The sequence below is a fragment of the Dasypus novemcinctus genome, chromosome 13 (genome assembly GCF_030445035.2).
Source record: "Dasypus novemcinctus isolate mDasNov1 chromosome 13, mDasNov1.1.hap2, whole genome shotgun sequence".
NCBI lineage: Eukaryota > Metazoa > Chordata > Mammalia > Cingulata > Dasypodidae > Dasypus > Dasypus novemcinctus.
In genome coordinates this window covers 60930300-60957996 of record NC_080685.1, presented here as the reverse complement: position 1 = coordinate 60957996, position 27697 = coordinate 60930300, and the positions used below count along the sequence as shown (strand labels likewise).

Sequence of the window (27697 nt, the reverse complement as noted above, 5' to 3'; positions counted from 1 at the left end):
ATCCAACTCAGGGGAGCTGATGTGGCTCAGTGGTTGAATGCTGGCTTCCCATGTACCAGGTCCTGGATTCAATCCCCAGCCCTGGTATCTCAGAAAGAAAAAAAAAAGATACCTTCATTGGGAATGTTTAAAGTAGTAGTGAAACAGCAAGAAAGCACTACCTTTTCTTTGGTACAAGGAAGGTTAGCTGAATGTGTGACATAGCTTTTTTTTTTTTAAGATTTATTTGATTTATTTCTGCCCCCATTCTCCCCATTATCTGGTTACTCTCTTGTGCCACCTCAGCTCTCCTGCTCTGCTACATCTTCTTCTTCTCTCTCCTCTGAGTCTTGTTACGTCATCTTGGTGCACCGGCTCTCTGTGTTGGCCAGCACTTCCGTGTGGGGTGGCTTTCCGGTGCAGGGCCACATTCCCGCGTGGGCCAGCTCACCGCATAGGCCAGCTTGCCCTCCAGGAGGCCCTGGGCATTGAACTCTGGACCTCCTATATGATAGACGGGAGCCCATCTGGTTGAGCCACACCCATTTCCCTGTGTGACATAGCTCTGACAGTGTGCCAGGCCAAGGAACATTGGTAGATGCAAAATGTTCTGAGATTGGCTGAATTTTCTTCTTTACTCCCAAGTATAAAATAATGTTAAGGGAATATTTTTGCTGTCACAAGGTCTCAGGAGGGGAGTGGGGTACTGGTGACCCTTTGATCCTTTGTCCTGGACAGGTCTATATCTTTCTTTCCCCCATCCCTTTCCTATATCTTAAGTCATATGTGCGTAGTCCCAAAATGCCATGCCCCTGGCAGCGGCCTCTGTGATTCATCACGGGTGGTGGTGGCAGAAGGCTGGCTGGAATTAGCCTAGGGAAGGTTTTCTCAGTGCTCCTGTGAGTAAGTGGAATTATTATTCATTGACCATAATAATTTTGGTTTCTTTTTTTTTTAAGGATTTATTTTTTACTTATTTATCTCCCCTACCCCCACCCTGTTGTCTGCTCTCTGTGTCCGTTTGCTGTGTGTTCTTCTGTGTCTGCTTGGATTCTTATCATGTGGCACTGGGAATCTGTGTTTCTTTTTGTTGCGTCATCTTGCTGCGTCAGCGCTCCGTGTGTGCGGCACCATTCCTGGGCAGGCTGCACTCATCGCATGGGGTGGCTCTTCTTGCGGGGCGGCTCTCCTTGCGCAGGGGCACCCCTGAGTGGCACGGTATCCTTTGTGCGCGGCAGCACTGTGCGTGGGCCAGTTTACCATATGGACCAGGAGGCCCTGTATTGAAACCTGGACCTCCATTCCTGAAATGGACTCACAGGTCATATTGCAAATGTTTAATAGCCATACATTGCTAAATTCTGTTTTCTATACTTGAAGTGCTCCAGAGTCTGACCTTGAGAAATGAGGAGTAGCCAAAGCAGCTGAAGTTGGCTTACAAACTCCGAGTAGATGCACCGTGGAGATGGGGTTAAATATAGGGAAATCTAGGAACCCGAGGTGAGTCAAGGAGGAGAGCCTCAAGGGAATCTTGGCCATTAGGACTTCAGGGGCAGGTTAAGTTTGGTGCTGGAGAAAGTTGTGGCTGGACACTAGAATATAGTCCATGAAACCAAAATAGAGTTGAGGCAGTCCAAGGTCAGATACCTGCTTAAATTAGAATCCCAGGTATATAATGCTAGGATTTATCTGAAAACTAAGTTAGCAGGAGATGTCAAGATGAGGCATGAAACCAGGGTGGTACCAAGTCAGCATAGACCCATTCTCCTGTGTAAAATCCTCCTCCATCTGTTCAAGGCCTCAGGGCCTGACGCCTCAGCAGGCTACATCTCTTTTAAGGCATTCATTGCTCTCAGGACCCAGTGTCTTCCCTACAGAATTACCTTTGTGGACAGGTAAACCTGGACTTCCCAGCCCTCCTCCTCTTACTGTTAAATGTCCAAACAGAACTGAACATTGAGATTTGACAGGTGAAGGAATACAAGGGAAGAAGTGCTTATCTTGGACAGTCCCTGGTCATCTTTATTAACTGGAAAGTAAAATGAGGAGTCCCTATTCGGGCAAAATATTTGGCCCTAAATTTCTACCTCTTGTTGCAGTCCTAGTGATTCTAATATAGAGAGAACTACAACCAAAACAAATAGAGAATTAAATAAAATGGGCTTGCACACCTAATGACCCCCTTCAGGGATGGAAATGTTTAATAATAGTTAAAGGAAACCCCAGGAACCAGGTTCCAAACAGTCTCAGCTTGGGAACCTAAGTCTTTTTCTTTTGGAAATTCCCAATGATAGGTTTTCAAGGCAGCTGATAAAACAGTTAATTATAGGGAGGTGTTTGGCTTCACTGTAACATACACTTTCTCCTACTCTATGCTTGGAGCATCTTGTCATGTACTCTGAGCAAGACCAGCTAAAACGACCATAGTTTTTTTTTAACTTGAGGGAGAGCCCCCTTAAATTACCAAATAGGTAGAACATCATAAAAATTAAGAATGAGAGCATTCTATTGATTCTCACTGAAAGTCTGAACCGCAAAATACCATACTACCTCCATTTTCCAAAGCCAAGATTCTCTTTCTCTGATGGAAGTCTCTTGAACTGAGTCTGAGCTCTTTTTAGGTGGTCAAGAAAAGAAACGTCCGTTTTGGACTGTAAAGAGAGGACTTAAAATTCTGATATCAACCTTGATTTGAAATGGGCAGAATCAGTTCTTCCACGGAAGGGTTGCTCCTGCCGTTTGCTAGGGGAGGGCAAGGACATGGAATCCTCAGCCACAGTGCTGAGGACACTTCTGTTAAGCAGGTCATAAAAGACTGTTTTAAGGCTCGTATTCGACCTAGACCTTTTTTAAGAGACATGGAAATGGAAGTAGTGGGGCCTCTCTCAGAACAAGTTCTAGTATTGAGAAGAGTGCAAATGTCTGATTAGCCTAAAGTCTAAGATAGGAGTTTGTCCTGCTGCCCACAATTTTAAAAACCAAGGCTTCAGACAAAGTCTTGAACTGTTCTCTAGTTGATTCCAACTTTGACTCTGACCGCAATCTTGGGGCAGTTTTGAAAGCAGGCTCCACCTCCCTACCTCTTCTGCATTGCTGTTTAACATTGACCATGTCAATAAAATGGGGTCTAATATCTGTGTCTCTACACTGTACTATACCACTATTTCAATTTGGAGCTTCCCATTGCACAAGAGTAGAAGCTCAATAAACATTTATTAAATAGCTTCTTGAAAAGTGCCTTCCTTTTCTGCACTGGAAGCTTATCGAAAACATGGACATTACTTTAATCCTTTAAAAGTTCATCTCTTATGCTTACTTATGCAAAACTCTTTGTTCAATGCTGAGTATGCAATAGATATGCAAGATACATCTGATGACTAAATGAATGGATTATGGGAGCAGAGGAAGCAGGAATAATTTACAGCCTTTTTCTTATGGGTCAGAGGAAGCAGGAATAATTTACAGCCTTGTTCTTATGGGTCTGTCAGGATCCCCTTGAGTCCTCCTTCCCCACTCAGGACCTTGCACCATCACACACACATTTAACTTACATCCTCTGCCATCTACGCCATGCCCTGGCACCAGAGTGGGCCACCTGAACAATTTTGCTATGTGGATTCACCCGAAGCTAGAGCCTGCCAAAGAATTACTTTCCAGGAACCATACGATTCTGTTCTGTTTCTGTAACACAGCCAGAGTAATGTGCCAACGAGCTATGTGCAAAGATGCATCTTACTTGTTCATGCCACTCTATCGGAAAAATCCACCACTGGGCTGTTTGCCCATTAATTAAATTGCCTAGTGTGGATGGAAGAGTGGGGAAAAGATCTGGGCAAGCTGTTTATTTCCATGCTTAAATGGATTTATATTAAATTTTGAAAGGGGTTCTGATTTCTTCTTCCTTGATATCAAAACCATTTTATGAGTAGTCAGGAAAAAAAATGTGAACACGTACAGTTTTCCTTTTCTATTAGATTATTTGCAGTTTGATATCTTCATTAAAAACTGACATTCCTTCAAAACAAAGGCCAGATCTTATTTCAAGATGATTGGAGGAGTGAGGCCTGGTCAAGGCATCAGAGAACCTGCCACTTTAGAACCCATGGAGGTTTAAACATTTATTTAACCTCTCCCAGCCAAGGTGTCCCTACTACAGAAGATGATTGGACCTGCCCTGCTTACTTCAGGAGGTTCTTTTGAGGGATAATGCTCCTGAATGTCCCTTGAAAGACTGTACAAGTATAATGCTTTGTTTTTGAATATGGTAAGAATGTGGCCCATCATTTCTTTTTAAGAAGATGCTGAGATTGGTAATGACCATTATATTATAAGAGGGACCACAAAATAGTTTGATAATCTGAGAATCCTGTGTAGGGAAGGCAGGATGGACAATGGCGAGCGTGAGGGAAGAAGGCATTAGACTGCCCTCAAGTGGCTACTTGGGCCTGAAGCTGGGAAGGCGGTAGGAGGAGATGACATTGCTGGTGACCCGTAGTGGAAAAAGGAAACACTCTGAGAAGAGGCCATACTCATCTCTCAAAAGAGCATTTAAACACCATAAAGAAAAACAAAATACTAACTTGCTTCACGCCATTATGCCCCAACACACAGCTTCCCTTTTAAGGCCTGCCAATTTGTATTCAATTCGCTGCTCCGGTGAACACAATGAAGTGTTTAGACTCCATTAAGGAGCCTCAAAGAAAAAAACCTTGGGCCTTTAGAGTTAGCTTGAAAGCTCCTTAAAAGCTTCTCACAAGTTATCATTTGTGCATTCAGAAAACCATTAGGACTTCCTCTTTTGGAAATATGTGCTATTCTTTAGCTTCTGATTTTAAACATTAATATTTTCTTTCAGTGACCCTTATCCTCAAGAACAAATTTCCCTCGCCTCACCAGGCAATACAATCAGTTTCTGGGATGCTGAGCTATGGACTGGTTTTACAACAGTGAGCCACGTATCTGATGGGAGGAACATTGGAGTCGAAGAAGTTGGGGGTGAGGGAAAGTGGGATGCATATGCATCCTGAATACTTAGAAACACAGTAGGATTCCTGAACACTGGGAGAGTTTCAGGCTGAGAAGAATATCTGCCGTTGGGGTGAGGGAGATATCAGAGGACCAGACTGAATCACAATGGAAAACATGTCTTTGTCCCTTCTAACACTCTCAAGCAACGGCGCTACCAGAGAGGTATCGTGCAGTTTTGGCAGAGGCAAGTTAAGTGCTGGGCCAACCTCTTGGGTCCCACACCCAGCTTTGTTACTAGCTGCATGACTTTGGGCAGTCAGGGAGTGGTTTCTTCTGTAGCCATGAAAGCAAAAGTCCAGGTAATTTCTATCAAAATCAAAACCTGATTTTACAAAGTTCATTAATTGAGTCAGCCTTCTTGGTTTTCCTTGCAAAGGAACAAGAATGTATATGTGCAGAGGTGCATATATCTCATTTTCCCCAAATGGCCACCTCTATGATCCTTTAAGTGCTATATAAAAAGACCTATAATTTGCAAAGAGTTTTTGCATACATTTTTTTTGCTTGTCATTACCACAATTAATAAGGCATGATGGGTTTTCCCCCTCTTCCAGCACCCTCTACACCCCTCCCCCACATCCCCTGCAAACTGTCGCCACCCCCAACATTTTCTAAATGAAGACATCCAAGATGCCCGGAGAGGTTAGGTGACTTGCTCAAGGTTACACAGCTCCGTGCAGCTCAGGGTTGCTCATTGCTAGTTCCATTATGTTCATTGCTCCATGCCGCATTCTGTTGTTTAAAACAAAATAGAAAACAGTGTATTACACGCGACACTATTTTGTGGCTAGGTTATATTTGGCATAACTTTACACCTAGGCACCCATTGAAATGTGATTCTGAGCTGGGAAAATGCTATTTTAATACACCTAAGTGAGGCTTGATTGAATTTTTCCTAGTATATGTCTATGACTAAGAGAACACAATGTCTCCAGTGATTGTTCCTTCAGTCCTCTGGTAATGTTTGTTTTGCTAAAATCATGAAGTGAGAATTAATTTTCTTTCTAAACACACTGAAAATGTATAGTAATCATTTAGGAAAAGTAAGTTGATTAAAAATTATTTTTAAAAGATGATAAATAATGGAAATCTTCCTATAAGTTCTGAGTCAGAGGAAGCTAATATTCCTCAATAGAAACATACCAGAAAAACAAAAAAATCTTTCTGTTTATGTCTTGGAGGTAGCTCTGCCTCCGTTCTGGCTGGGAAACTACCCTGACAACTCATCACCATTAATACATATCCAAAACTCAAAAATACAGGACTCAGAAACCACACCTTAAAACAAATGCACACAACACAACAAATGCTGATGTCAAGTCACTTAGACATTTGTGTATGTGAAGTGTTATCAGGGTTAGTTTCCTTACAGAGATGTTTCCTGACTCCAAATAGCTTTAAAGTGTTTTAAAACAATAGGAAAGTTTGTGATCAATTATGACAAAGCCAAAATAATTGCTGACACCATACTTAGTAACAGAAGAAAGGTTTAAACAAGTTATTTGGGGGTTTTCCAAAGCATTACCCGAATAAAGCATAAAATAAATGGCGTTTCCAGACAACAAGGGTGAGAACTTTGTCAGGGTTTAGGATCATATTGGGCTCAGGAATTCTCACCTTCTCAGTGCCGCTGAGCCTTGACATCACAGGCATATTATTTTCTATATTGAGAATTTGGGTCTCTTGTTTCATTTTTGAGGTCTTTAAAAAAAGAAAGAAAGCAATAACCTATGTGTCTGCTGTTATGTGGCTGCTGTAAAGAAAGCCAAGGAGATGACTCATTGTCCTTTGGGCACATCACTCACATCCCCACCCCCACACCTTCGCTCATGCCATCCTGCTCGCACTGACCACATGCCCTTCCCCCTCCTGGCCTACCTAGCTCAGACTGTGTGTGAGCCTCATCTCTGGCTTAAAGTCTCGTCTTCCTTTCCCAGGTCACAGTACTATCTCTTTCCTCTGAACTTCTATAACTGTCATCATTTACATTTACAGCTTGGCATATCCTGTGTGGTGTGGATAATTATCTTTCGTATCCTATCTCTAAAAAGAGGCTATGAATTCCATCAGTGCAGTCATGTCTTGTTTCCTTTATTAATTTTTAACATTTCCTTGGTAGAGTGCCTCCTACCCAACAGGTACTCAACAATTTTGTCTACTGACTCGTGAATACTAATCTTTTGGTGCCTGGAGATAGTCCTAACTGTTAGTTCGCCCTTGTTTAAGATCTCGTTTGGACTATGGCTTCGTGTCGTTGCTGTCTCAGAGGGAACCACAGTGTTTATAACTCCGTTTTAGTTTATGCTCTCTTCCTGTGGCTGTTATCACAACCTGTGGCAAGAACATAGCTTAGAATTGTGAAGATTCAGGAGGGCCGAGTGCCCTGACTTAACAGAGTGCTAAGCTCAGCTCCAGGAAGGCCAGGGAGTTAGCAAGAAGAAAGTACAGCGTCAGGCTGGGGAGGGCCCTCCACAGCCACAGAGAAAATCCCTGAGAGACTCATTCCAGGAGTCAGACATCCTGCTGTAGCCTGATCCTGGGGCTTGATTCACCCACGTCAAAAGGGGAGTGGGGAAGGGGGATGTGCGCTCCTGGTATTAAATGAGGCTCTTTCCTCAGAGGCGCTGACAAAGCAGAGCACTGAGGAGGGGAAGGAGAGACAGTAGAAAGCTATCTAGAAGAGTAATGAGGAGAAACAATTCCTTGCAAAGAAGATCAGAACGGATATGAAAGTTATCTCAGGTGAGGGAGGGTTATTTCTGAGAGAGCTCTTGGGGAAAGGATTCAGTTGCATGGAAGAAAATGTTAGGGCAATGTTTTTACCCGACTGTAGAGAAAGTTTTGCTGAGGTAAGGGGTAGGTAATAGATTTTAATTTTGACGACCTAAGGAGTCAGTGAAGGAATCGGGTTACACAAGGAGGCAGCAAGTGTAGTCAGGAGAGGCCTAGACTGGGTCAGAAAGACCTGGGTACAGATTTTAGCTGTGTGTCTCTGCCCAAATTAACTCTGAGTCTCAGTTTCCTCATCAGTAAAGTAAGAGCATCTACCACAAATAATTATTGAGAGGATTAAATGAGGTAATATAAGCAGTCAGTGCATTCCCTGAGACTTAATAAACAGCAGTTCCATCAAAATAGAAGGATGGATCATTCTTTTTTTAAATTTTTTTTTAACTTTGTGTAGTTGTAGGTTTACAGAAACATGCAGGATGAACAAAGTACCCATAAACCCCCTCACAATGTAGTTTTCCCCATTTTTAACATTTTGTAAAATGGATACAATTTGTGAAACAGTATTATTATAATTATGCTATTAATTTTGCTGTATTGTTTACATGGTGTTGTACAGTTTTATGGTTGTGTGTGTATGTGTGTGAGTGGTAGGATGGGATATTTCTTGATCTCTTTTCAGGCAGCTCTGGCTTTGGGTTCCCTTGGGTTGTCAGGGAGGGACACAGAAAGAAATTGCTCGTGGAAGAAATGACCACTGCATTTCCAGGAATGAGGATGCCTGACATTGCATTTGAAATGATTTCCTGCCCCAGGCTATAATAGTTCAGTCTGCTCCAGGAGCCACATCTTCTTAAAAAAGAGTCTGTCCTGTGCGACTGCTGTGTGTTAGTGGTGCTTTGCAACAGAAAGGAGACAGGCTGGGTCTGTACTTTGGCTACCTCACAAGGGATGCTAGAGAGCAAGCAGCAAAGACTGAGCAGGAAGCAGGATTTCTGGACATGAGGTGACGGCAACATTAAGGAGGGCAACAGTTTCCATAATGAATATCAAAGGAAACAGCGACCTCTGAAGGGTCATGCTATGTCACAGGTAGAAGATATCCAAGAAATACTGCTTTGGTTATTGATTTAAGCAACCCAGAGCTGAGAGTTGATACGAAGGCTTATTTGGGCCCTTTGCCCAGGGGCAGTTTATCACTCGCTGATTAAGTTAGGTCAAACTGACTCACCTGGAGTAGCGCCAGCGCATTCTAATTAGCCTGTATCCACTAAGTTTATAAGGCTAGCATCTCTGCCAGCTGTGACCTTGCACTCTTCCTTCTCTGGGTGACAGAAAGCGTCCCCAGGCCACCAAACTTGGGTATAGGCAGGATGCAGATATTAACAGCACAATGGGATTCTGTGCCTGATTCTTCCAACATTCTTTCTCTGGCTCAAAATGAGGAAGGCTTTCTAGGATGGCTCCCCACTGCTGTCTTGTGTCCAGAGCTGCAGTGACTATCCCTGACTGATTGCTCCAGCACTCATCATGCAAATGGTGAACCCTCAGCCGCTCCAGTCACTGTCCTAACTACTGAGCCTGCCTCTGGCAGTGCCCTCTGCCATGGAGGCTTCCTCTGGCCAGGACCCAGGGCAGGGTGCACCCTTCTTCACCTGGTACCGTCTCCCCACTCTGCCAGGCAAGCAGCTCTGCCAAGGGTAAGAGCTCATCTGCTACACTTCTAAGTTTCCTAGTTTTTAAAAATAAACCCAGTTCACCCATACAAGTGGCTTGAAAGACCTTTTCAAGCACCTGTTCTAAGTCTCTAAAATTTCTCCAGACCATCTTCCACTTGGTCTCTTTGCAGTAACTTACTTGTTATTCTTAGCTTTCAGGCAAGTGATTGCTCCTTTTCTACCTCCTCCTCCGCCTTCCCACCTTTGATTCCACCAGCAGCTTCTGTCCTGTATGTTGGAACTGATTCCTCTGGCTTCAACGACAGCGCCCCTTTGGACAGAATACCATCATTTCTTCACCTCAAAGACTTAGGGCTGAACTAAAATCTTTAGAGCGCCATACAATATAAAAAAATATGTGAGCTATAATTTTAAAAGTATAAGCTATAAAATAAATATTAATCCCAACAACATTTTTCCCCCTCATGATCACCATTTAAGTGCTTCTTTGGAACTTTCAGATGTTCCTTCTGGCCAAATATTTCAGAGGTCTGGTTGGCTGGCACTCAAAGCATGTGCTTTGTCAGCTGAAAGTATGCGTGCTCCACTCACCTGCTGCCAAACCTTAGGGGTATGAAAAGTACAATCCACAGTGGCTGTCTTGCCCAGCCTTGCAAGTCAAGGAAGAGGTCAGCATAGCTGATAGACTTACCCTGTGCCTTGCTTCTAGTTCCTTTCCCCGAGTAAACCCACCTCTTCTCTCTCCCACCCCATTCATCCCAAACTGTGTGTTTATCTGCTTTGTCTCTTCAACTGACCCTCATTGAATTGACTGCTACTCGTTGTTACTTTCCCACAACGATAATAACACACCCAGTGATAAGCTCTACATGAGAGATATGTATTGACTCCCCTCAGTGGTCACTCCCTCCTCCACCAGATCCAACCCTTCTTGGTGATATTAGGGAGTCAGCAATTTACACAACAGGCTATGACAATCGCTCTGTTCCCAAGCAAATTTACACAGATCCCATCATTTCCAATTGCAAGTGTTCTAATGTCAGTTCTAATGTCAATTTTTAAAAATCTAATTGACTAGACCAAAAGGCCACAGGAGAAATTACAGGCATAACCTCTCACTTCTCTTTCATTGTTTTCTATGGACACTCACTTTCTATGCATAACTGGAAACCTCTACTTCAAAGTCACTCATTGAGAGTCTTTGTGACATAAGCCTTCCTCAACCCCTCGCCAGACCTTCCTTGAATCATGTAGAACTAGTGGACCACCCATGGCTCTGCCTTTAATTATTAGTTTTTTTTCAGTTCCAAGCAGTTTTCTCATGATAGCATCATTCACATGGGAAGGACGTCTCTTTGCCAGGGAAAACAGGAATGGTATATGCTTACCTTGGCAGTGCAGCCCTTCCTGGAGTTTTAACCTTCCCTTGCAAGCTCTTTTTGTATTCTTGGCTTCCTCCCCTGGTATTCTCACCATGTCTTACCAGTATTCTTTCCCCCTAATTTACTCATTTAATTTACTCCCTCATTTTATTTCTTTGAACTTACCTTCATCCCTTTATAGCAGAATCTCCAGAATTCCCTGTCTGATCATCGCTGTCCACACGACAATAGACATGGGCACTATGGGGAAATGAGAGGAGTTAGCCAGCCTAATTTTGGTGAAAGGATTTAAAGTTTTCACCCAAAAAGAGATATATTTACTGCACTGAGATTAAGGAGTTGCTCAGATGGACACTTGGGAGGGACAAGACAGAGGAAGCAAAGAGCAGAAGCACAAGGAACATGCCCATTCTGAGAAGGGCCACTCAGTTAGTTTGGCCAGAAAGTCAGGTGTGAATAGAGAATGGTGGAAGGAAAAAATAGTATCACAACTAAAATAATTCAAGGGCTTAGTTTAGGTGGAAAACGCCTCTGTCTCTCTCATTCCAGTCAAGCAGATTGCAAACTTTGCCCTTGGTCAAAAGATAGAGAACGACTATGCAGGCAAGTCAATAACACCTTTTCCATCCATCCATCATTCATTTATTAATTCAATAGTATTTGTTGGGCACCTTGTGCCAGGGAACATCCCAAGTAATGGGGATTCAGTGGCGAACCAGACAGACATGACTTACGCCCTCTTGGAGGACCTGGGAAAACAACTTCAAAGTGTGATTTTACTAGTCGTCAGTAATGGCTTCCATCATTAACACGTAACAATGTTTAGAATGAATGCCAAAGGTGAGAAACTAAAAACAGACAGGTGGCAAAATGCAAAACCAAACAGGAAATCATTTTAAAAGCAGAAAATAAACAAACATAACCCAGATGGATGGCAAGCCTGTGCGAAGCTCTTTCTATGTCAAGGCCAGTGCCCTTTAGGATAACAGATAACTAACTCCTCCACATTGTTAAGGCATGCCCGTCATTTCCATAATGAAAACAGAAAACTCTCAAGTGACCCTGCTGTAAGGTGACACAGTCAGAGAGAAATATATAACATGTTGTCCAGCACTTGGTCAGCTGGTGAAGTTCACAAGTCAGTGGGAAATAGCTGCTTCTTCCATGCATTAAGGATAATTGGAACATGCCTGGAGAAGCACGATGCCCGGGAAGAAAGCCTTTGACTGTAATTTAGGCAACACACTTGGTGATAAATTACACAATGTCTCCTGGTTTCCATGGAAAAAAGGTAGGTGCTGCTGGTGTGATTCAGTGCTATCACATTCACTACAGTTAATATGTTCCATAAACATATTAATGTGCACAAGGCACCTCGTCCCCTACTTGTCATTTCAGCAAGTGACCCAATCCTGGCAGAGTTTTCCATTAAAAATATAATACAGGGGGAGTGGATGTGGCTCAAGCGATTGAGCTCCCACCTACCACATGGGACATCCTGGGTTTGGTTCCTGGTGCCTCCTAAAGATGAGCAAAACAGAGAGCTGATGCAATGGGCTGGTGCAGTCAGCTGCAACAAGATGACACAACAAGAGATACAAGAAGGACAACATAATGAAAGAAACAACATAGCAGGGAGCAGAGGTGCCTCCCTCCCATGTGGGAGGTTCCAAGTTTGGTTCCCAGTGCCTCCTGAAAAAGGAACGAGGACACAACAAACAGATACTGTGATTACAAAAACAATGAGGGGGTGGGAAGAAATAAACTAATCTTTAAAAAAATATAATAATTCGGGGCACGGATGTGACTCAAGCAGTTGAGTACCTGCCTCCCACATGGGAGGTCCCAAATTTGGTTCCTGGTGCCTCCTGAAAAAAAAAAAAACTTGAGTTGATAAAACCAACTCAAGAAAACCATGTGGCTCAGTGGTTGAGTGCCAGCTTCCTACATATGAGTCCCAGGTTCAATCTCTGGCCCCTGATACCTTAAAATAGTAATAATAATAATAGTAATAATATGAGGGAGCAGTTGTAGCTCAAGTGGTTGAGGACCTGCTTCCTATGTATGAGGTCCTGGGTTCAATCCCCGGTACTGCCTAGAAAAAATATACATTTTCACAAAAAGTAGGGAAAGGGGAAAAAACAAGTAAGATAGAGTGAATGTCATTAGGGCTATTCACAAATAGTCTGGAAATTCTTTCTTTCAGGAACATAGTAAGATTGCATTTTGCTGCCCCTTTGAAATTAGGTGTGACCATATGACTGACTTTGGTGATAAAACATATGCAGAAGTGACCTATGTTACCGATATGTGAAAGCTTTAAGAGCCTTTGCACAATTTGCCCATTCTCCTTTTTTCTTGCCTCAGAAATTGTAGAAGCACGTGTTAAGCTTCTGTCATCATGGATTCCTAGTGACTCTGAGGAGCAGAACGACAGAGCGTGGGTGAGAAGGTGTTAAACTATTGAAGTTTGTTAGTTACTGCTGCATAATCTGTCCTGTCCTGCTTGAAACTGGTAGTGAATTATTCATGTAGGCTCCTACTTGCCAACAACTTCAGTGCTAATGGGGGCAGAATTTTCAAATGCATGAACGGTGTTCCCAAAAGGAGATTCTCTTGTGTGTACACTTGCAAGGATAGATCTGTCAGAGAGATCAAGCCTGGGATCCAGAAAGGTTTGAAAGTTTTAGTAGGAAATGATTAGAACACATACATATTAGCCACTCAGTTATAACAGATGCTTTGGATGACTGTGAAATACTTCAATATGGTAAAGGTTAATACAGTTTGATTCTTGTTCAGATTCAGGAATGAAGTCCCAAGAATATTAAGAAGAACAAGGGGAAAAAAAGAAAAAGAAAGGATAAACAAATCTACTGACTGCCACTTTTATAGCTAGATGGTAGCCATCCAAATTGAATTAATATCAAATTCATCCATCTCTTTTCTTCCTATTCTCAAATTCCTTAACTAAGTCAATCTACTCACCTGTTTTCACCTCAAAATTCTACTCCTTCACTTCTTCAATGATTGCCAGAGTTACCACTTCTGGGACAAGGTGGGCATAAAAATGGAAGAAAAGACTGCTCTTTTATCCCAGGAAAATGCGAGGTTTGCTCTTGCATGGCTTTATCACTTCACCTCCATCTTTCTTTTACCCTCCCTGCTTCCCAGTCACTTCCCTTTACCCCAAACCCCTGTCTGCAAGTGTGCCAAGACAGTTCTTCTCACATGGTTTTGCTTACCTGCAATACAAGTGAAAATTGCATTTTCTTATGCAAATCTGACTATCCTTCATGAAACTCTGAAGCCTCCCTCTCAACTCCAGGCCATACCAATTTTCTTTTTTTTTTTCCAGAATACCTATAGCAGTAAGAGTTCCTCCCCATAATTTAGTGCTTAAGTATCTCATGGGTCACCTTTTTTTCATGTTGTATCGGTCCAGTATTCCAATCACAACTTGGGTCTGTATGCCCCTCAAGAATTCTCTTTCTTTCCCATCCCTTCTTGCCCTGAATTATGTTTCTTCATAAACAACTCTCTCTGCACCATGCGCTGAAACACAAAATGAAACAGACCTATTAAAAGCAAATGAACAGGGAAGCAAATGTGGCTCAAGGGACTGAGCTCCCACCTACCACAGGGGAGGTCCCAGGTTTGATGCCCAGTGCCTCCCAAAGAAGATGAGCAAGGCAGCAAGCTGACACAGTGGACAGGCACGGTGAGCTGATGCAAAAGATGATGCAACAAGAGATACGAGGAAAACACAGTGAGAGACACAACAAAGCAGGGAGTGGATGTGGCTCAGATGATTAGGTGCCTCCCTCCCACATTGGAGGTCCTGGGTTCAGTTCCTGGTGCCTACCAGTATATAACAGTATATAACAAGCAGACAAAGCAAATGCAAACAATGAGGGAGTGGGAAGAAATAATAAATAAATAAAATAAATCTTTAAAAAAATAAAAGAGCAAACAAACAGAGTGGGTATAGCTCAGTGGTTGAGTGCCTGCTTCACATGTACAAGGTCCTGGGATCATTCCCTGTACCTCCTAAAAACAAAAAAATAAAATAAAAGCAAATGAGCATGACAACTTAATGTAAACAAAATAATTCAAATATTACCTTTACTTATGCTTGATAACATGCCTTTTCATAAAAGTATGATCCGTGCAAGATGACTATGACACAAAAACTATTTTACTGTCTAGAAGTTAGAAAAGGCCAAACAAACTAAACATTTAGGATAAACTATCACAAATATACTTCACTTCTAGCTTAATGTTTTACGTGAAATTATGACTTTTTGAATCATTTTTAAAAACATTGAAATTAAAAAGAAATTTCAGGAGCTCTCTACCGATGCCATTCATTGAGTTAGATTAGGAACAAAGGCTCAAAGCCTTTAATGCTCTATATATCCATACAGTCAGAAATGGTAATTATCATGTAGTTTCAGTTTTCAATACATTCTTGCTGACTTTTCACCTTGTCCATATTTTTGACCAAACCTTTTTGAACTTGAGCTCTGCTAACTTCCATTTATGATAACTTCCACTTTTGCTAGCTTTAACTTACGCTGCATATATATCCATGTAATTTAGTCATTTATGCAATTTGAAATGTGTGTGCATATTTAAAAGACTTTTTTGGGAAAAATTGATAAATTTGAATACAGAACTGCATATTAAATGATATTTGTTAATTTTCATACGTGTGATAATAGCATTACGGTTTTATAAAATAGAATATCCTTATTTTTAGGAGATACATACTGTAGCATGAAGGGTTGAAGTATCATGATGTTTACAACTTATTTTCAAATGGTTCATAAAAATGTATAGGTGTAGATAGATAAATCGATAGCCATTCAGATAAATTAAGTATATATGGCAAAATGTTAATGTTGAATCCAGGAAGTGGATATTCAGGTGACCAACTTACTATTCTTTCAACTGTTCTATATGTTTGAAAATGTTCATAATTAAGAAGCTGCCATCGTGAAAAAAATTTAGAATCAGGAACATCATATTCAGACCAATTCAGTCAGTGTTGTGTCTGTGAATGTGTGATAGTATCTCCGTTGGTAAAGCTTTTGGTATTATTATTTTAGAGTCAAGTACTCTAATAAATTAATGTTACTATTTTCTTGACTCATTTGGGAGATGAGGGAGAAGAGGTTTAATTTTACAGCCAAAATAAAACCTGAAGGTATTCATGTCATTTGATATTTGAAGAGATGCAAAATAAAAACAGCATCAGACTTCAACCAGAAAAATAATGGGTAATTTAATTTTTTAAACTAAAGACATTTGGAAAAATATACTACATTAAAACAATTTTTAAAAAGATTTATTTTATTTATATCTCCCCTCCCCCCATTGTTTGTGCTCGCTGTCTGCTGTGTCTGCTCGTCTTCTTCTTAGATGACACTAGTGACCGAACCCAGGAACTCCCATGTGGGAGGGAGGTGCACAATCTCTTGAGCCCCATCCACTTCCCATTTAAACAATTTTAATATTACTCCCTATTTTTAGGGTAATGTAAACTAAACTGTTTACATTTGAATGTGTTTGCCTGACCAGATTTTCTTGATGATAAAAACCATTCTTGACTTTTGATTACTAAAACTGATCAACTCTTCCAAGTATAAACAATACCAAACACATCAAAGTCATTGCCTCTTCCATTTTGATGCTTATCTGTGGACCTATTAGTAACAAAGAAGGAGTATATTGATGAATGCAAGCTTTAAAAATTTAGAATATGAGAAATTCTAATTTTGGCATATTTTCATTTACTAAGGTTTTCAAACTTGAATAAATATATGCCAAGATATATAAGCTAAACATTTTAGCTTTTACTGTGTATTTTTATTATTTATTTATTAAAGATTTATTTTTTATTTATTTCTCCTCCCCACCCCCCACTTATCTGCTCTCTGTGTCCATTAGCTGTGTGTTCTTCTGTGCCCGCTTCTATCATTATCAGTGGCACTGGGAATCTGTGTTTCTTTTTGTTGCATCATCTTGCTGTGTCAGCTCTCTGTGTGTGCGGTGCCATTCTTGGGCAGGCTGCACTTTCTTTCGCGCTGGGCGGCTCTCCCTATGGGTGTACTCCTTGCGCGTGGGGCTCCCCTACGCGGGGGACACCCCTGCGTGGCAGGGCACTCCTTGTGTGCATCAGCACTGTGCATGGGCCAGCTCCACACAGGTCAAGGAGGCCTGGGGTTTGAACTGCGGACCTCCCATGTGGTAGATGGAAGCCCTATCCAATTGGTCAAGTCTGCTTCCCTACTGTATATTTTTAAATGTCAATTTTTAAAGTTCGCCAGAATATTTGGGAGAAGAGGGGGGAAAAGCAAAACCAACAACAAACCATAATCAAAAGTGGGTAAGGATGTAGATTCAGAGCTAAGTTTATCCCACTCTACACCGTATGACCTCTATTTCTTATATTGACATTCAGAATAACAAGTGGACTTGTCAAATCCACATTCTTTTCCTCTTCTTTTTTTTTTTTTTTTAAGATTTATTTATTTATTTAATTTCCCCCCCTCCCCTGGTTGTCTGTTCTTGGTGTCTATTTGTTGCGTCTTGTTGCGTCTTGTTTCTTTGTCCGCTTCTGTTGTCGTCAGCGGCACGGGAAGTGTGGGCGGTGCCATTCCTGGGCAGGCTGCTCTTTCTTTTCACGCTGGGCGGCTTTTCCTCACGGGCACACTCCTTGCGCGTGGGGCTCCCCTACACGGGGACACCCTTGCGGGGCACGGCACTCCTTGCGCGCATCAGCGCTGCGCATGGGCCAGCTCCACACGGGTCAAGGAGGCCCGGGGTTTGAACCGCGGACCTCCCATATGGTAGACGGACGCCCTAACCACTGGGCCAAAGTCCGTTTCCCTCTTTTCCTCTTCTTTTCTTTTTTTTTTAAACCAAGCACATGTTAAGGAAGCCTGTTTTCCTCTTCACTCTCAGTTTTTGGGTCTTAAGTCTACAGAAGAAACAATTAAGATTTGTCTGCTGTTTAAAATAAAGATATAATTACATAAACAATTGTTCCATTTACTGTGCCATGTGACATAAATGATCTGTGTCTTTCCTAAGGACAAAGATAACTAGTCCTTCAGGCCGGCAGAACACAAACCTGGCTCTATATCGCCATCGTGTGACCTATATATATATACGACATGTCATGTTCCTAGTCCCCCGACTCAATCATCCCACACTAATTTTTTCATATAAAGAAAGTATATTTCATGAAGGCCTACTGTGTTAGTTACATCTTTATTTTCTGGCCCCTTTAGTCTTCAAAGCAGTAACTGAACTCAGAAAAAGATTACAGAGATAGTTAAGAAAATTTTCAGTTTCTTAAGTTTCAAGTTCAGCTAAAATTCTTTAAAGATCTTTACTTTAAAAAAAAATTAATTTTATTGATACATATTAATAAAGCATACAATCTATCCAAAGTGTGCAATCAATGGTATTTGATATAATCACATGAACTGTGCATTCATCACTTCAATCATTGTTAGAGCATTTTCATCATTTCAATAATAATTAAAAAACAACAACAGCAACAAAGATTCATCACCTTTCAATCTCTCCTTCCTCTGGTGTACAAAGCTGCTTTTTTGGCTATTGGATATTTATTTATTTTAAAGCCGTTTTATCGAGAGATATTCACATTCCATACAATCAATAAAGTGTGTAATCAATGGCTTTTAGTATAATCACAATGCTGTGCATTCATCACACAAAAAATTTTAGATCAATTTTATTACTCCAAAAAGAAAAACTCCGCACCCCCAGCTGTCACTCTCAATCCCTCTATCTTCCCCAGCCCTATATAACAACCAACCGAATCCATCTTTATAAATTGATTTATATTTACATTTTATATAAGTGGAATCATACAATAGATAGTTCTTTGTGTCTGGTTTCTTTCACTTAGCATAATGTTTGCCTTTTTTGTCTGATTTTAATACCTTGCAATAACAACGTACATTTGTTCAGTTTCAAAGAAAAACAGTCCCATATATGCAATATTACCCATATTAATATTTCACATAAGGTCTTACTCTGCTAAATAGTCCCATGTCACACTTTTTAGCTTTTCTTTTAGTAATATACATAACTTTAGACTTTCCCTTTCAACCACGGTCATATTCTATACTAGCACTGCTAGGGTACAGACACATGTTGTGCTTTCACCATTTCTACCCATTTCCAAAGATTAACACACACCCTTTTGACCACTTCTGCACAAGTTACCCTTAGTTTCCATTCTCTAAACTCATTCTATTTTCTGGTGACCTATATTCAAGTTATTAAATCCATGAGATTATGGAATATATTTATTTCATAATAGTGCGGTCATATTGAATTTGTCCTTTTTGTGTCTGGCTTGCTTCACTCAAAGTAATGTCCTCCAGGTTCATCCATGTTGTCATATGCTTTACAACTTCATTTCTAAGTAATATTTCATTGTGTATACACCACAGTTTATTTATCCGTTCATCAGTTGATGAACACCTGAGTGTTCATCTTGGCAACTGTGAATAATGCTGCTATTCACATTGGTGAGCAGATGTCTGTTCTTGTCACTTCTCTCAATTCTTCTGGGTATATACCCAGTAGTGGTATTGCCAGGTCACATGGCAAATCTATACTCAACTTCTTTAGGAATTGCCAAACAGTCCTCCACAGTGGCTGTACCATTCTACATTTCCACCAACAGTAAATAAGTGTTCTTATCTCTGCATATCCTCTCCAATATCTGTAGTTTTCTGTCTTTTTAATACTGGACATTCTAAAAAATGTGAAATGATATCACATTGTAGTTTAGATTTGTATTTCCCTAATCACTAGTGATGTTGAGCATTTTTCATGTTTTTTTTTTTTTGCCAATTTTATTCCTTCTTTGGACAAATGTCTAAATCTTTTGCCTTTTTAAAAATTAAAAAAAAATTTTTTTTAGGAGGTACTGGGGAATAAACCTGGGACTGCATACATGGGAACCAAGTGTTCAACCACTGAGCTGTAACTGTTTCCCTTGCCCATTTTTAAATTGGGTCATTTTAAAAAAATTATTGAGTTGTAGCATCTCTCTATATGTCATGGATATTAAACCTTTTATCAGATATGTGATTTCCAAATATATTCTCCCAGATCTTTACTTCTAATGCACCTGTAAATAGTGCAATGTTAGGTGCTGCCAATTGATTAATAGCTGCTTCTCCATGTAATGACTTCTGAGAACAGTGTTTGAATTGATACAAATGTCCCAGGCTGATTGAAAGATGGGGATTAGAACAACCTGGTCACTTACCTAAGTATAAAGCTAAGAGAAGTCACTTAATATTTAAGAAGACTCTACTGAAGACTTTTATGGGGATGTCCAATTAAAAAAATTCTATCATTATTTGACTTCAGTGTATAATACAAGATTTAGCATTTATTTTACCATCTTGTTTTTCTAATTGTTTCATGAGTACATTTCTCTCCAACTAAAACTTAAGTTACTTGGTAGTAAGGATGTGTCTTTTTTACTGTACCGCATTACCTGAAAGATTAATAAACCAGCACTTAATAACTTTATTGTTGATTAATTTTTAGGAAGGTGGTCTAGATACCCATATGAAAAATTTTAAAATACTTTATATTTGCTAATAGCTAATATTCACTAAATACCATTAATATACTAAAAACTACATTATCAACAATAAAAAACAAAAAGATTTCAGATGCAGGGTAGAGGTCAGCCAGCACTGCACACTTAATTGAATCCATTGGTTTTCTCAATTTCTCAATAGCTGCAGATTTATCAAGCATAATGGAACCTCTTCAGAACGGTATCTAAGAGTATGGTAGGCTTTTATTATCTAATCTTATTTCTCTTTATGACATATGATTTGCCCGTGTATTTGAATCCATGGAATGATAAACAACAGTATACAAGAGCCTATTGTAAGGTAAGTTTCTAAACTCACAAAACCCCATCCCCCAAAAGTCTTTGTTACTTGGTTTAAGTTGGTCATTATCTTCAAACAGCCTCTGCTTAGATGGTCTTAAAATTAATCATATTTTTTCTTCTTAATTTTTAGTAGGAAATATCTATTTCTGAGACCTTGAGAATGGTGATATTGTTTTCATTTAAATTTCGTTTTGTTCCATGTACAGAGTTCACAACAGACTCCAAGATCAGGGCTCTGATTTTCTAGTTGTGATTCCTTATTTTGTGTTTAGTAAAATTCTGTTGCTTTTATTTGAAGGTGGTCAAATGACTCTTGGGATTATGCAAATTAGATAACACAGCCTAATATCTTCCCTTACCTGCTTATGTAGCTAAAGGCCAGAGTCCAGTTAATGTGCTTACTCAAAAGAGTTGGATTAAAGCTTATGGATTTCCTAGAAGATTATGTCCTACATAAATACTACCAATTTGATTTAACGATGTAAAAATAAGTCACTGACCTATAAGAATTCTATTCTTTTAAATATTTGCAAAGTAATGTGGCCTTTTTTAAGCCAGGTTTTTCCTCTTGGGGTAGGTTAACATATATTCCAATTTTTCAATGAAAAAACATGCAGTTAACTACATTTCTGTTGTTTGCTTACTGAATCTTATTAAGTGGGGGAAAAAAAAAGGACTGCTTGCTAGTTTTATACCACTGTGCCTTTGCCCAAGCTTCTCCTGCCTGGCATGTGCTTCTCTGCTTCACTTAAAATATTTTATTGCCCTTATTCATTTGCTCTCTGTAAGACCTTAAAGAACAGTGACTGTGTCTTTTATACATTCCCTCATTCATTTATTTATTCAGTAAAGATTTGGTTATGAGCAAGCTTTGGTAATGCAGCAGTTACAAAAACAGACAAAAATCCCTGCCTCATGGAACTTATATACAATAGATAAAATAAATGAGTAAAATAAATGGTTTGTTAGATGGTTATTAGTGCTAAAGAAGTGGGATAGAGAGTGCTAGGTGGGATTGGGGTGGCAAGGTTTAATAGGATGATCAAGGAAAGCTGGACTGAAAATGTGATGTCTGAGTAAAGATCTGAAGGAGGTGAGTGTAAACCCATGTGTATATCTGGGGGTAGAGTGTTCCAGAAGGAGGGAGTAGCAAGTGCAAAGGAACTAAAATGGGAATATGTTGGATCACACGTGGCTTTCAGAAGAACCACAAGGAGACCCATATAGCTGGAGTGGAGAGAAAAAGGGCAATCAAAATCTTGTTCATGTCAGCATTCTTAGGGTTTAAGACTGTCTGAGGCATATTAGGGATGAACATGTTTTTGACAAATTAACGAATATTTTGGTGGTGATATAAAAAAGTCAATATTTCACAAAATGTGCATTTTACTAAATCCAGTCCAGTCACATTTTAAATGGTGAAAAAAATCTGTCTCCTTGTCTTGATTTTGGTTTTGTCATTAAATCAGATATAACTTTTGTTCATTCAGTTTTTAGGTTCCTTCTAGATGTCATGTCAGAGTGTTCCACAACATTCATACCCTCTCTTTGCACTTCTTCTTTTGAAGTATTTACAAAGAACTGCAGCCTATGGTGAAAATAAACACTGGAAAATGACAGCAAATGTTGCTGGATTGTATATGGTAAAGTTTGGATCTCCTAGCATAACAGTGCGAAACACAATCACTTAAAGAAATTGCATGTTAAAGGACTTATTTTGCTTCCAAAACTTGTTATTTCTTAGAACATCACTCCAAGAATTTGTATAAAGTGCACTATGCATATCAATTTATTAATATTTATTTGCAAGGATGTCTCACCGTTAGCAGACAGGGCCATGAAACACATGTACAACATAGCAACCACTACAAGTGAGACTACTTAGATGGTGACCACTTCTCTTTTGCTTTTCCCTGGTTCACTTTAGATTCTTTGTCAATGTTTCCTGTTCTTGCTTTCAATATGTTTTTTGCTTTTGCTTCCTTTAAATCAGTAATCTCTCTGTGTTGACTGTGAAGCTTTAATTCTTGCAGGAGAATTACAATACTTTTTCCTGGTTTCCTGATTTCTCAGCTGATTTTTTGCGGGATTCAGAAAAATATATACATTTCTCAAAAAAGGCCAGGAAGGAATTTCTGAAGGGAAAGGCTAATTTTAAAAATCTATCCCCTCAAAGTCACCAGATCCTCATAGTTTTGGGTTTTAATCGAATCTTCAAGAAATCAGACCTTTCCAAGTGTCAATGCCCTTCAGCCAGAGACTACTAGGAATGCATTTGTACTTAAACCTAATTGGATTTATCACTCCTTACAGCAAGAAAGAACACCCCCTTGGGGAACCGTGGGCTGTCTTGGTAAGAAGGTGTTAAGAAAGAATCTATTGTAGGATTTGGGCTTTGGTTGGGTTATTTGAGGGAGTGTAAAGAAGGGGGATTTACTCAAATTAAATGCTGTAGGAAAGCTGGGGCGATTCTATGATTGGGTGTAAGAAACGAAGATTAGTTTAGTTTTCACATAAAGAAATAAAATATTGATTAATGTAACCTGGCAGCCTCTGTCTCCCACTCCAGGTTAAGCAGGAACAAAGGAAACCAGCTTAAGCCAGTCCTACTGGCAGTAAAAAAAAAAAAGATGTCGAAGAAAGAGCTAGGTCAATACCAATTCAGCACTAAATTCCATTCCTTACTTGGCAAAGGGGAGCAGGTAAAACCTAAAATGGTTGGAATGTGATGGCGGAAGCGGTTAATAACAAACTTTTGCCCGGGAAAGTTAGATCTTCTTGGATAGGCTGTAACCTCTGAAGTATGCAATCTATGGAAAAACAGAAGAAGGGCTTGCGTGCTAGGCTTAGGGGTACAAATTGTGTCGTTTTTCTTTGTTCAGGGCACCAGCCACATTTTCTGGTTGTGTGCCCCTTCTTACAAGATTGAGAATAAATTCTTTTCTTCTCCACAATTGGGTGAACCTTATTTTCTTTCAGAAGATTTCTTTCTTACATTGGGCATCTCAATAAACCCTAACGATAGGAAGGAAAGACTAGCATGAGAATAAAGCTGTAATTTGTAAAGAAATAGCAGTCACTCATTTTGGCAGAGAGAAGGGGTGTTTGCATTTTATGGATGGTACAGTGATTGTTTTTGTCTGTGCTTAAACAAACTTATGAAATGCCTTGCTCTGTCTCATTTTATTATGGTTTCAGAGTGACCTTGTCTGAGGTTGGTATTTTGTGAGATTGTTTATATCTAATAGAATAACATGGCCTAGCTGTAAGTGCCAGGTCAGGTTTGGAATATCATGTGCTATTTTTCTTCCCTCCATTCCTCCTCCTTCCGTCCCTCCCTCCAAACCTCCCTCCGTCCCTCCCTCCCTCCTCGCTTTCCTTCCCTCATGCCTTCCTGTCTTCTTGCCTTTCTCCCTCCCTTTCTTTCTCATGTCATTTAAAATTTTTTTCATTCAATATAATGTACATAAACATGCATCAATTTTAAGTGAATTTTCATACAGTAAACACCCCTGCTTAACCAGCATTCACGGCAAGAAATAGAAAATCACCAGCATCCCAGAAACTCCCTTTGTGCACCCTTCAGGTCAGTAACCCCAAGGCTAACTTTTATCCTGACTTTAAACATCTCAGATTAGTTTTTCTTGATTTTGAACTTTATATAAATGGAAGTATATAGTATATACTGTTTTGTGGGAGACTTCTTAGACTCGATATTATGTTTTCGAGATTCATTCATGTTGTTGTGTGTAATTGTACTGGGCTCATTCTTACTGCTGAATAACATTCCATTGTGTAAACACACCACACTTTATCCATTCTACTTGATGGGCAATTGAGAGTTCCAGTTTTTGGCAACAAGGAATAGTGCTGCCATGAACATTCTTGTACAGTTGTTTCTGTGAACACATGTATGCATTCCTGCTGGGAAGGAATAGTCTCGCTGCATGCTTATGATCAGCTTTAGGAGACACTGTAAAACATTTTCCCAAAGTGGCTGAACCAGTTTACACTCTGTTAAAAAAGATAAAATGGATTCCTGCGTTGGGAGTTGCTAGGAGCAACCCCTTTCTGATAAATGGGAGGGAGTTCCCAAAAGATAAAAATTGACCAAGGATGGACTGTCTGAGAAAGCTGAGCAGTCCCAACAAAGGTGCAATTTTTGCAACATATAGTGACTAGCTGGTCTCAGTCCACTCGAGATAGTCAATTAAAAATGGACAAGTGGCAGCGGACTTGGCCCAATGGTTAGGGCGTCCGTCTACCACATGGGAGGCCTGCGGTTCAAATCCCGGGCCTCCTTGACCCATGTGGAGCTGGCCCATGCGCAGTGCTGATGCGCACATGGAGTGCCCTGCCACGCAGGGGTGTCCCCTGTGTAGGGGAGCCCCACGCGCAAGGAGTGCGCCCCGTAAGGAGAGCCGCCCAGCATGATGGTGCCGCACACATGGAGAGCTGACACAGCAAGATGATGCAACAAAAAGAAACAGATTCCCGTGCTGCTGACAACAACACAAGTGGACAAAGACGATGCAGCAAATAGACACAGAGGCGGGAGACAACTGGGGCGGGGAGGGGAGAGAAATAAATAATCTTTAAAAAAAAAAAAGGACAAGTATACTATGCTGACCAATGTATACTTGGTTCGTACTTTGCAAGGCCCTCCTATGTAATGAAGAACTTAAATTTCAACCAATCATTGTAACTTCCCACTCAGAAATCCCCTAATTGCCTTTATAAGCCCTTGTTAAGTTACTCGCTTGCCATTTTGAGACTCTCACTCTGACTTCTCCAGTTTGAGGTCTTCCTACCTGAACAGTTTCTTTCAATAAACCTGCCACTCTGATTACACTGGTGACTTTGCTTCTTTTGACAGCTCCCACCAACCTATATGAGAATTCTTAGTGCTCTATTTCACTTGTTATTTAAATAATTCCAGAATACAGAAAAAGATGAAAATTTATAAATGCATTCTATGAGACTATTATTATCCTGATACAAAATTGAGTGAGGATAGACAAAAAAGAAAACTATAGGCTGATGCCAAGTTTAAATGGAGATGTAAAGATACTAAAAAAAAAATAAACTGAACATAGAGGTATTAAAAAAAAGCATGATCAACACCAGAATGGGTTTTCCAGGGGTATAGGTATTGTTCAAAACTAGGGAATCTACTAATATGATACATTAAAATTCACTTTATTAGTCACTTAATAGCATTTATTAAATTTCTATTATTTTATTAATATTAATATATCAAAATAGGAAATCTATATTAAGATAATCCTGTTCAAAGATTAGGAGAAAAACCATAATCAGAGTTGCCAGAAAAACGTTTGATAAAATTCAATTTCCATCTCTAGTAAAATTCTCAGAAACAGAAATGTAAAAGTCAATGTAGCCCGTCCCAATCTTCTCCCTCCCCTTTATCTACTTTTCAGGTTGATCTTCTATTATTATACCACATGCAGACTAACTTCTAACCAAAATAATATACGACTTTGACCTTTCCCTTGCTCTTCAGCTAATTAGCTACGTGGCTTTGAATGAGTTACTCAACCACTCAGTGCCTATTTCCTATCTTTAAAATAGCATTGTCTTTCTTAGGTAATAAGGATTAAGTCCCTTAAACAGTAAGGGACTCAAGAAGTTATTATTATTGGTTTTTACTTGCAAAAATTTGTTCACTCACTATCCCTTGTCTGCATTGTGAGCGCCTTTAGAGTAGGGCTGTCAGTGGCACATTCTGGGAACTCAAGGAATGTTTGCGCAGTTCTAATCCAAGCTTTTTCACCTTCCTACCTTTTCTCATTCTGTTCTTTCCTCCTGTACACTCTTCTTCCCGATCACCTGTCTAAAGACGAAGCCCTAATGATTGATAACCATCCTTTATAACACTTTCTCCGTACCATTCTTACGGTGCGTAGTGTTTTGAGTACTGACTTAGTATATACAGTATACATACGTAGGACCCAACAAGCACTCAGTCAATATTACATATTACTATTATAATGCTACAGTTTTTGTTTAGTTCTGTAAGTTTTTAGAGCCTCTATCGTACTTTTTTGCCATTTCACTCCACTGAGCCTACAAAGCACAGAGGCGTAAACTGAGATCGGAAGGAGAATCTTGCTAAGGGTGAAGTCCCCAGGAGGCCTATTCGCAAAGCCGGGAGAAATGAAAGACTCCACAGGTGTGGAAAGCGAGATTCCATCCATCAGTCACAGGTGTTGGAGGCCCTATCTCTCAGCGTTTTCATTCATTATTCAAGAAAGAGCAAAACACTCAAACAACAGATGAGGGCAAAGAGATCCGAGGCCTGCATGGTGAGAAGGGGTTGGGAATTGGAGAGGGTGGAGGAACATGTGAACACAAAATTCGTAAAGGGCAAACAAGCGGAACCTTTGTCCTCAACTCCACTGTTTCCCGCGATTCCACTCATATCGCTACACTACCAAATAGATGGCCCCTTTCCCTTACCTTCCCCCCCCACCCCGCCCCCCGACGGTCTATCCCATGAACGGGCTCCAGGGTTTGTGACTACTAATCACAAAGAAAAGATTAACGCGAACCCCAAAGTCTGAGGACACTTTCTCTAAATTCCGTCAACCCAGTGAGACTCCGCGAGTCTCAGAGAGGGAGGGCGTTCAACGTAGGGCCGCCCACGCTTCCCCTACAGGCGCTGAGCAGGCCCAAACGAGTCGCGCGCCGCACAGGCGTAGACCGGGTCCTGTGCTTAGGCCCCTGCTGAGGCGCGCAAGCAGACCTCCCCCCTCCCCCCTGCCGCCCCTTCCGGCCCCGCGCGTCGCCCCCTCCACGGCACCTTGGGTTTACTTTGCCTCCAGCCTCCCACGCCGTTGGAGGGACTCCGGGCGAGTGCGAGCGTACTGTTGGTCAGAAGGAAGACCTAGGAGATCCGGTCTACTGTGAAG

At 40.5% G+C, this 27697-nt stretch overlaps 1 long non-coding RNA gene across 2 annotated transcripts; it reads right to left on the bottom strand.

The window, feature by feature from the left end:
• Positions 1-181: 181 nt before the first annotated feature.
• LOC105746438 (uncharacterized) lies at positions 182-27697 on the bottom strand. 2 transcript variants are annotated; one of them, XR_011645517.1, is made up of 6 exons: positions 27589-27697; positions 10964-11038; positions 9595-9726; positions 6625-6708; positions 3446-5739; positions 2606-3404 (listed from the first exon to the last, which is right to left on the bottom strand). It is a non-coding gene; the product is annotated as an uncharacterized lncRNA (long non-coding RNA). The 2 variants fall into 2 exon arrangements; XR_001118808.4 differs by having other exon boundaries at positions 182-5739.